The sequence below is a fragment of the Penaeus vannamei genome, chromosome 10, assembly GCF_042767895.1.
Source record: "Penaeus vannamei isolate JL-2024 chromosome 10, ASM4276789v1, whole genome shotgun sequence".
NCBI lineage: Eukaryota > Metazoa > Arthropoda > Malacostraca > Decapoda > Penaeidae > Penaeus > Penaeus vannamei.
The window spans coordinates 45,465,806-45,475,805 of record NC_091558.1 but is presented as its reverse complement, the minus strand read 5'-3'; the positions used below and the strand labels follow the sequence as shown (position 1 = coordinate 45,475,805).

Genomic DNA, 10,000 nt, shown 5'->3' with positions numbered 1-10,000 from the left:
CAGACACGCTTGCTCTAAATGTAATTTCGCAAATAGCACTGCGGAATACTATCGTATCTGACTGAAGCTGTTCCTTATAAAGGCGCTTCTAGGCCATTTCGCCATTCAAAATATATGCAGTCAGGAGTCGTACAGATTAAGTCACCTTCCATTAGATTACCATTCGCTACATTTCACTTACAATATATGGTAGAAAAAATATGTCAATGAAAGTAATCATTTGAAAAATTATGAAAGCTTACATTTTATTGTTATAAATGCCCTTCTCTAAGGTAAGCCATGTTACATATCATAAATTTGTACATAAGGATTGGGAGAGAGAATGCCTCCGGCCGCAGCCGGGAGCGCGCATTCGATGCACGGGCGCTGCGGGCGGCGCTCGCTCGCATCGGCTGCCCACGGCTTCCAGGCAGGCACGAGAAAGCCAACGAGCGATCCGAGAAGCCGGAGCAGATTCTCGGGGTCAGAGGTCAGGCGAGGGCCCCGGCAGCGACCTCTTGCCCCGCGACTGCACGAACTTCACCATGGACTGCCACAAATACCACAGCGTGTTGGTCATGTTGTCGACGACCTCGCGCCCGAGCAGGTCGCCGATGTTCAGGAACTCCCGCCAGAGATACGAGAGGACGGACGTCTGCGTGTACTCGTAGAGGACCGTGGACGCCTCTGCGGGGCTCTCGGTCACCACGCGGTCGGCGGCGCTCACCGTCGTCACCTCCTGCTTCAGCTGCTCGATCTCCTCCGCGTCCACGGCCACGATCAGCTTCTGCTTGTCGGGGTCCGCCACGAAGCGCGAGGCCTTGGCCGGCTTCCGGCTGCTGCCGATCTTCTTGGTGATCTCGACGCCGCCCCGACCCGAGTAGCTATCCGCGCCGCCGCCCCCGGAGCCAGCCACAGCGGCCACGGGGGCGTTGAGGGCGGGCGGGTCCGCGAGCGAGTCCGCCCCGGGGATGTAGCCCTTCTTGAGGTGCAGGTCCCACATGCGGCTCTGCTCCTCCTCGGACAGGTCGTACGCCTTGTTGTTGATGATGACCAGCCTGCGGGCGTCCCTCTCAAACGAGGCCTCGTACGACGCGGGGAAGAGGCGGGCCTGGCGGGCGCCCTCCTGACTGTCCCGCGGCCCTGAGTGAGGCCCGTCGCTGGCGTGGCATAAGCCGATTAACAAGAGCACAACACCGCTGAGTTCTCGTTGAAGCCTCATACTGAACAGCTACAAAATGTCCAGTCACGCCGCTATTACTGTCGCCCCTTCCTTCTTTGTTTAGTCACAGGGCAATCGCCGCACCCACAGGAGGCGAAACGCGCGGGTCGATCTCTCGAGAGCGTCCTTCTCAGCGCCGGAGCCGCGCGCCTCGTATCCTTCCTCCAGCGCGTCCGCCCGCGGTCTGAGGCTCCGGGCCGGCGCGCCCTCGCCCGCGACGCCGTTCGCTACGTTCTTATGGCCGAGAAGCCCTCGCCGCCGCCGCCGCTGAAGGGGGCAACAAACTACAGACGTTTCTGTGTCAAATGACGTCACGTGTTGTCTTCTGAACAGCCAGGCTTTTTATCGGTGTTGTCGCCGAGCAGGACGCTGCGGGAGGCGTTGCGAGGGGCCGCTCCCCGGACGGCTCTGATGCTGACGCCGCGGGACGGGAAGGCGTCGCAACGCTCGCGGAAGGTTGCTTCTTCATTATATCTTCATTTATATCCATATAAATAAATATATATATATACATACACACATATTTATATATGTATATATATATGTACGCGCGCGCGTGTGTAAGTGCATATGTATATACGTATATATATATATATATATATATATATATATATATATATATATATATATATATATATATATATATCCACATACACGTATATATGTATATATCTCTCTACACACACATATATATATATATGTATGTATATATATATATATATATATATATATATATATATATATATATATATATATATATATATACACACACACACACACACACACACACACACATATGTATATATTTATACAAATATGTATATATATATATATTTTTTATTATATATGTATACATATACGCACACACACACACATGCATGCATACATTTATGCATTCATGTCACACAGGAGCTAAGCAGAGACACGCCTGCAGCGCCGGACGCACCTCGCCTACCCGTTTCTCATTTCTCAGTCTGAACGCGTCTCTTCGGCTCAGCTGGAAAGAGCGAGCAGCGCAGGGAGGACACGACGACCCAGTGCCTGTGGGCGTCGAGGCAAAGGGCTTCGGGTCAGGGGGCGGGCGGGGGGGTCGGGGCGGGGGAGGGGGGAGCGCATCCTTAATCACGGTCACGCATAAGTTCTCAGGCGTGAGCAATTTCAACCAAAGCGGTCGCTGTAATTGGCTTTCTTTTTAATGAGTAGATGAATGAATTCGTAGATAAATATATTGACATGAAAGTATGAATAAACAGACAAATAGAAACGTAAGTAAACAGATAGATAAATGACTGAATAAACAGACACAAACAAACAGAAAAAATAACAAACTGACAGAAGGAAGGAGACAAGGATAGCGAAAGGGATAACCGCGGCCGCCAGTCTCGCTCGCGGCGGAAAGGCCTTTCGCAAACCAAGGCCATTGACCCCAAATTTCGCCGAGAAAGACGCAGGGAATGAGATCTAATTATCAGCACAACCGTTCACTAATTGTGGCATTGAAACTAGCAATTAGCAATAACAGCTAGCAGTCGTCGGTAAGTGAATAATGACGGACAGACTCCGAACATTTAGAAGCAATACATTAGTCATCAGAAAGTTTTTTTCTCTCGTGAAGCTGGTATAGAGTGTGCGACAGGGTTTACTGAGTCTGATGAGTGAATCAGCGATGACTCAGGTGATGACTCAGATGACTCTCTCGAGCAAAATGAAAGCGAGTCCAAAGTTTAAACTTGAGTAGTCATCATGGCAAAAATCTTCTAGATCACGTTAGCAATGTTCATTGAAACTATTGTAAATATAATGAAAAGTTGACAGTGACTATGATTACTGTCATTCACAGTGGCAGAGCAAATGGAGAGAAAGGCATATATAACAATAACGTTGTTAATGATGATAATTATGATAGTGATAATCACGGAAGAACAGCTTGGTGATAATGATAATTAATGTGATCATGATGATAATGATAGTGGCAATAAAAGGGAGGTCTTCACGATGACTGATGGCAGCAGCAACAAAGATCTGAAGTGCAAGAGTACAGTAAGGAAAAAAATGACGCCTAACTGTAAATGTACAGCCTTCTCCCAATAAACTCTACGGTCCCATCTAGTCGCATTTCAGACTGCACATCAGCTCCTGAAACAAAAACCGCTCCCAAGATTATGGAAAGTCACTCCTATACGACCACAGGGATAACAGGCCCACTGACTAATGCTAGTGGCACTGTCCCGAGTAAGTTGGTTCAGAAGTCCGGTGACAACAATGCGTAGTCTTGGCACTTGTATATTCGAACAGGGCGGAGGAGGTGCCACATTGATTCTCCTCCTAAATTCCAGATCCATCGCGCACGGCAAGATTTTAAATCCCGAGCATCCTACACTTGGAGATTGTCGGTGTCATGAAAATGTTGAAGAGTTGAAGGCTTTTGTTAGCAACTGAGCCCTGGCAGTATGTGATTAGTAAATGTCACGTGGCAGGATAGACTAGATTATGTAACTGGAAAGGATCTGGCACTGATGACGTCAGAAGCCAGCTTGCAAAAGAGCAATTTGCAAACGCTTTGCAACAGTAACGATTTACACAGTTGTTAATAGATCACGAAATTTTCAATCTCTGCCTGACTTAAACCCCACTTCAAATCACGTACATATGATTAGCACAGCGAAATATATCGTAATCAGTGTTGACAACTTCTGCTTGGATCCTTAAAACAACCTCAGGGAACAAAAGAGAGTTCGGGAGATCTTTGATATTTACAGGCAGGGCAATCCTCGTGGCAACCATGGCCAGCTTCTCCAGGCCAAAAAAGAAGCCCCCCCCCCAAAAAAAAAAAAAAAAAAAAAATGGAATGCTACATAAGGAATATGCTATAAAGTTTGTTTACTGGAGTGTCAGGTAAAGGATTTCTTTTTTTTTTTTTTTTTTTTTTTTAGAAAAGGCGATATATCCCACATCTGTCATACCGACAGTATCAGAGCCTGTATATACCTTAGACAAGGTAGAAAATAAGATCCACGCCTGTGACGTCATCAGTGGTGGACATTTTACCAGTAATAGCAACATTCCCAGTGATAAAAGGGCTGATGCTTGAGAAGAGGCGGGTGAGCACTTTGTTCAACATGGCGAAGGGAAAACGAACGATAAAAGAAAATAAACTATTACTGCTTCCCATATCACCCCGCCGTATGTCTAAACACATGGTTATGATGGCTTAAGAGAAAACGTGGCAGGCATCGAGTGTGAGAGAAAACGGTTATCAAGAATGGCCGACATTTTCTTTCACGAGTCAGGTGCAAGAAACTGCTGAAATTTATTAAATATATCATTACTTCAAGGATCTTTTTTCTTCTGGTTGAACGTAAGATTGACACCATTCTTAGCAACCTGCAGTGGAGGGATATGCAGAGGCCTCTTTTCGAAAATGTATAAAAAGAAATCATACCTTGTGTGTCAATCAGCAACCATGGTTAAGCGAAACAACATTAATGAATAGGAGACAGTTGCCACGTGTATGAAATCGAGTTGATATCATTAGATGGACGTTACAGTAAGTGTAGACTCAGTGACCTATACTGACTTATTAAAAAAATGACTGAAATTCCTTTACGCCTTCATCGGAAATGAAAGCAACACCTGATCCGTTTATAATTCACTTGTAATCCTGTAAAATGTCAAGATATATTTTGAAACGGGTAAAAGAAAAAATCTAATGTATACCAGTCTACGTTACTAGCGGGCGCGCGCGCGCACACACACACACACACACACGAACAAGCACACGCACAATGAAGGACACCGCACGCAAACACCGTAGCTGGTTTGTCGCTTGGACGGGTGAGGCCCCATCATGAGCTCGTCGGCGAAGAATCTGAAGAAATCGATTTTCAAGTTCTTCATCCTTCACACTGCAGATGTTATGGATTTCTTTTCCTGAGTTTTTGTCATGCGTGGGTGACGATAATGACACACAGTCAACTGAAAGGTGTTGGGGAAATCTAAGCTTTTCGTCATCTGTACACATATGATGACCCAGATGGGAAACTCACTAGTTTGGAGTATTTCTAGGTACAAATTTCTGATTTAGGATTTACATCGTGACAACTGAAAAACTATTTCAAGGTTATCATAAATTAGTCACCAACTACTAGATCACTCGGGGTTGCTCAGGAAAATTCTCAGGGAAAAAAAGTCCTTGATGTACTTACGCAGCCGAAGTGGACCAAGAGCTCCCCCTTCCCCGAGGAACATCGAAGCGAGTTCAGGGGCGTGCTCGTCGTCCTGGGAGCAGCGTGGTGCCAGGCGGTCGTATGCGGTTCCTCGGAGGTCCAGGAGGTCTGAGAACTACAAGTCAGACTCCCTCGCATGCCCTGGGAATATATATATTTATGTTGCATAATGAGCGTTAAACTTTTGACTATGAGCCATGGAAAAAAGTTAGAGGTTTTAAGTCAGAATTCCCACAATACTGTGGCTGCAAAATCAACAAGAAGCTAATAAGTTATAAGACTAGTGGGTTAGAACCTCAAATTAACTTCACTTTACCAGAGAATAAAAACTTATTTCGGATATTTGAAAAACAAGAGAACATTTGTTATCACAGTCCGTTGCTCTGCTCTTGACCTTCCTGACGAGCTCGGCATTTCCTGCGACGTCGACCAGGTGCCCAGGTAACCCACTTTCGCATCTACAGCTAATCTTGTCCTCAGGAATCGTCCCAGGTTACGATCCTACAGTTTCCTCTCCCTCCTCGTCATATAAAAGATTTTCAGCTAGACCTCTGCCGGCGAATACAAGGCCCTCTGCTGTTGACCTTTCCGTGGAAATTGACCCCTGTCGAAATCCCCAAGCAATGCCGATGCAGTCTTGCTAGGCTCCCACGCACGGCGGGAACTCCCTGCACGAGGAACCTGGTTGACCTGGCCATGTCTCTGGGGCCTGGAGGCTGCGGCGTGAGGCACACTGGCCAGACAACGTGAAACTGTGGCCAGAAGCGTAGTGTTTGGAACTTCGTCATCAAGAAGTATTAAAACAAGCAATGGCGAAGGGAGAACATGCAAACTGAGCGGTGAAGAAAATAAACGTAATTTTTATTGAAATATGTGATTAGATATATATTAATGTCACATCATTTACTGTAACGCAGTGAGGTGACCGTGTGTCATATCATCAGTCTTCCCGTATCTGCTGGGGAGGTAAAGAAAGGACTGGACGAAACGAACCGGAAAAAGAAAGTTGACACGGATGATTCGTGAACTTACTTTCCGTCTCGTCGAACTCCCGCTGCGACGCCGGAAGAGGGACTCCGGGTCAGCACGCGGCCGGGAGGGTTGCGGGAGGAAGGGAGGGGAGGAAGGGAGGGGAGGAAAGGAGGGGAGGAGGGAGGGGAGGCGGAGGGAGGAAAGGAGGGGAGGAGGGAGGGGAAGCGGAGGGAGGAAAGGAGGGGAGGAGGGAGGAAGGGAGGGGAGGCGGAGGGAGGAAGGGAGGAGAGGCGGAGGGAGGAAGGGAGGGGCGGAAGGAGGAAGGGAGGGGAGGAGGGAGGGGAAGCGGAGAGAGGAAGGAAGGGGGAGGGAGGAAGGGAGGAAGCGAGGGGGAGAGGATGGGGACGAAAGGAGGGAAGGGGAGGCGGAGGGAGGAGGGAAGGGGAGGCGGAGGGAGGAGGGAAGGGGAGGCGGAGGGAGGAGGGAGGGGAGGCGGAGGGAGGAAGGGAGGGGAGGCGGAGGGAGGAAGGGAGGGGAGGCGGAGGGAGGAAAGGAGGGGAGGAAGGGAGGGGAGGAGGGAGGGGAGGAAGGAGGGGAGGCGGAGGGAGGAAGGGAGGCGGAGGGAGGAAGGGAGGGGAGGCGGAGGGAGGAAGGGAGGCGGAGGGAGGAAGGGAGGGGAGGCGGAGGGAGGAAGGGAGGAAGCGAGGGGGAAGGGAGGGAGAGAGCCAGGGGGAGAGGATGGGGACGAAAGGAGGGAAGGGGAGGGGGGAGGGAAGGGAGGAAGGGAGGGAAAGGTGGGGTGGTGTCCTTTGCATAAGACGGTCACTGGTGCACACAGTTTGCAGGTGATAAAGAAAGAAAGAAAGAAAGAAAAAAACAATATGATGGAATTAACTTCATCTCATTAATGTTAATAATGATATAACAACAACAATGGAACAGATAATAATGATAATAATAAGGAGAGTAACAATCATCATAATAGTAATGACAATAATGATGATCGTAATAATGAATTTAAGAATAGCAATAATAATAATAATATTGATAGTAATGACTATAATAATAATGATAATAATATTAATAATAACTACAATAGTATTGATAATGATAATAATACTAATACTATGATGATGATGATAATAATAACAATAGTGATACTGACGATAATAATAAGAATAACAACAACAACAACAACAATAATAATAATAATAATAATAATAATAATAACAATAACAACAATAATAATTAAAGTGAAATAATGATGATAATAATAACAATAATAATGATACTGACACTACTACTTCTATTACTACTACAAATAATAATCATTATAATGAACATGAAATGATTTTAAGAGCAACAATAATAACAACAGGGATTATAACAATAATGTTAATTATAATGGTAATAATCATAATAACAATGATAATGTCTTTATCTATAATTATAATGGTAATAATAATGATAATAGAAATAATGATACTTAAAAAATATATAATGAAGATAATGATAATCATGTCAATAATAACAATGCTGATAATAACAGCAATAATGATAACAATGGTAATGATGATACTGATGATAATACTAATACTAATGATAACAACATCAATATTAGCGATAACCATAATGACTACTACTTCTAGTAGTGCTAACTGTAATGCTAAAAAAATATTGATAATAATACTAACACTAATAGTACAATAATCATATAGCAACAATGTCAATGAAATGGACTGTAAAAATGATACAAAATGATAAAGGTTAATAGAAGTGAGGTAACAAAAATACCATTTCCACTTCACTGATATTGTACAAAATTATCGAAGTTGCGCAAACGGAAAAAAACATGACATTATTCTTCTGGAAACAACATGTACGCTATTCTACGGAAGGGAAAGAAAGTAGGCATATATCTATATATCGATCTGTCTATATTTAGGTATATATCTATCTATATGTATATATATATATATATATATATATATATATATATATGTGTGTGTGTGTGTGTGTGTGTGTGTGTGTGTGTGTGTGTGTGTGTGTGTGTGTGTGTGTGTGTGTGTATATATGTATATATGTATATATGTATATATATATATATTATATATATATATATATATATATATATATATATATATATATATATATATATATATATACCGAGACTTCATGGAACATGGTGTGAAAAATGGGTTCGTTTTTCTGTGTGAAATAAATGTATCGCGTGCAATCGTATATTTAATACGCTCACTTTTAATACGTGTCGATCTCAACACTGACACACACACACACACACACACACACACACACACACACACACACACACACACACACATACATACAAATACACACACACAAACACAAAAACAAACACATACACAAACACAAACATATATTTATATGTCATGGCCTTGGCCAAGTACTCAGTAGACTGCAGATTAAGGAATGCCAAGTTATTTGCGACTCATTTAAAGGTCAAAATTCGGTAATTTTCTATCTATATTACCCTCGCCGCTCCGATATCGATTTTGGTATCGTTGGATTCCTCTCACTCTCCACATTGCAAATACATAGTTTTTATTGCGCGGAAACCCCTCGTTAGCGACAAACTTGGCCCCGATAGCAAGGGAGGGCATGGAAGGTCCCAGGGAGAATGCGGGGTTAAATAACACTAATAATATAACACTGTGAAAATACCCATGGTTATTCACATGACTTTCCATTGCAGGGGGTTGCGCCCCCTAACCCCCGCCGAGGAAACAAAACCTCCACCCCGTATTCCCGGCTGGCTAGAGCGTTACACAGTCGTCGTCGATGTCGGAGCGGCGGACGTATTACAATTACCTCGTAACAATCCCATTGAATCAGCATCCTAACCTTGACACAGTCAGCATTGTATATAGACGATTGTAGTATAATCAGGATGAACAGGGTGGCCCGCCCTCGTCGGCGGGTTTTGCGCCTCTCTCGATGTTACAACGATGGCCTCAAGGTCGAGTTTCCCGTCCTCTGGAATCCGTATTCCTAACCGAAATAACCGCCGCGTTCAGTACTTCGCCATGGCCGCCGCGATGGCCGAGTGTGGACCGAGTGCACCTACTCCGAGACAGATTTATCAATCAGGTTAGTACCTTAAAAATCCTAGGTTATGGTAGGTTATCGGCTCCGCATCTAGGTCGTGTGCGCTCTATCCTGCCGTGAGTATGTGGTGGAGATTTCGTTTCCTCGGGGGGGGGGGGGGGTCGCAGGGGGCGGCTTTCCCCCTGCAATGGAAAGTCATGTGAATAACCATGGTTATTTTCACTGTGGGTTATATTATTAGGGTATTTTTCTATATTACGTCCGCCGCTCCGACATCGTCGCCCCTGCTACCGGGGCCAAGTTTTCCGCGCAATAAAACCTACATATTTGGATTGTATAGAGCGAGAGGAATCCAACGATACCAAAATCGTCGATATCGGAGCGGCGAAAATATAGAGAATTACCCCAAATTCCATCCGTAGAATAACCATATGTAATAGTTGCTGCGGAAAAAAAAATACAATTTTCAATACAAAAGATAACATCAAAAAATAATCATCCAACTCACATGCTC

The 10,000-nt window shown here is 44.9% G+C and overlaps 1 long non-coding RNA gene across 5 annotated transcripts in view; it reads right to left on the bottom strand.

The window, feature by feature from the left end:
* The window catches only part of LOC138863057 (uncharacterized), a 15,190-nt gene that overhangs the window by 4,976 nt on the left and 214 nt on the right, over window positions 1-10,000 (bottom strand). For 2 of the 5 annotated variants that reach the window (XR_011398800.1, XR_011398798.1), the window contains exons 1-2: window positions 6,460-6,565; window positions 5,407-6,179 (exon numbers count right to left, since the gene is read on the bottom strand). This is a non-coding gene — a long non-coding RNA (uncharacterized lncRNA). Of the gene's footprint in view, window positions 1-2,454; window positions 5,177-5,406; window positions 6,180-6,459; window positions 6,566-10,000 lie in introns of those variants that run through there. The other 3 variants (XR_011398801.1, XR_011398802.1, XR_011398799.1) reach the window with 3 other exon arrangements.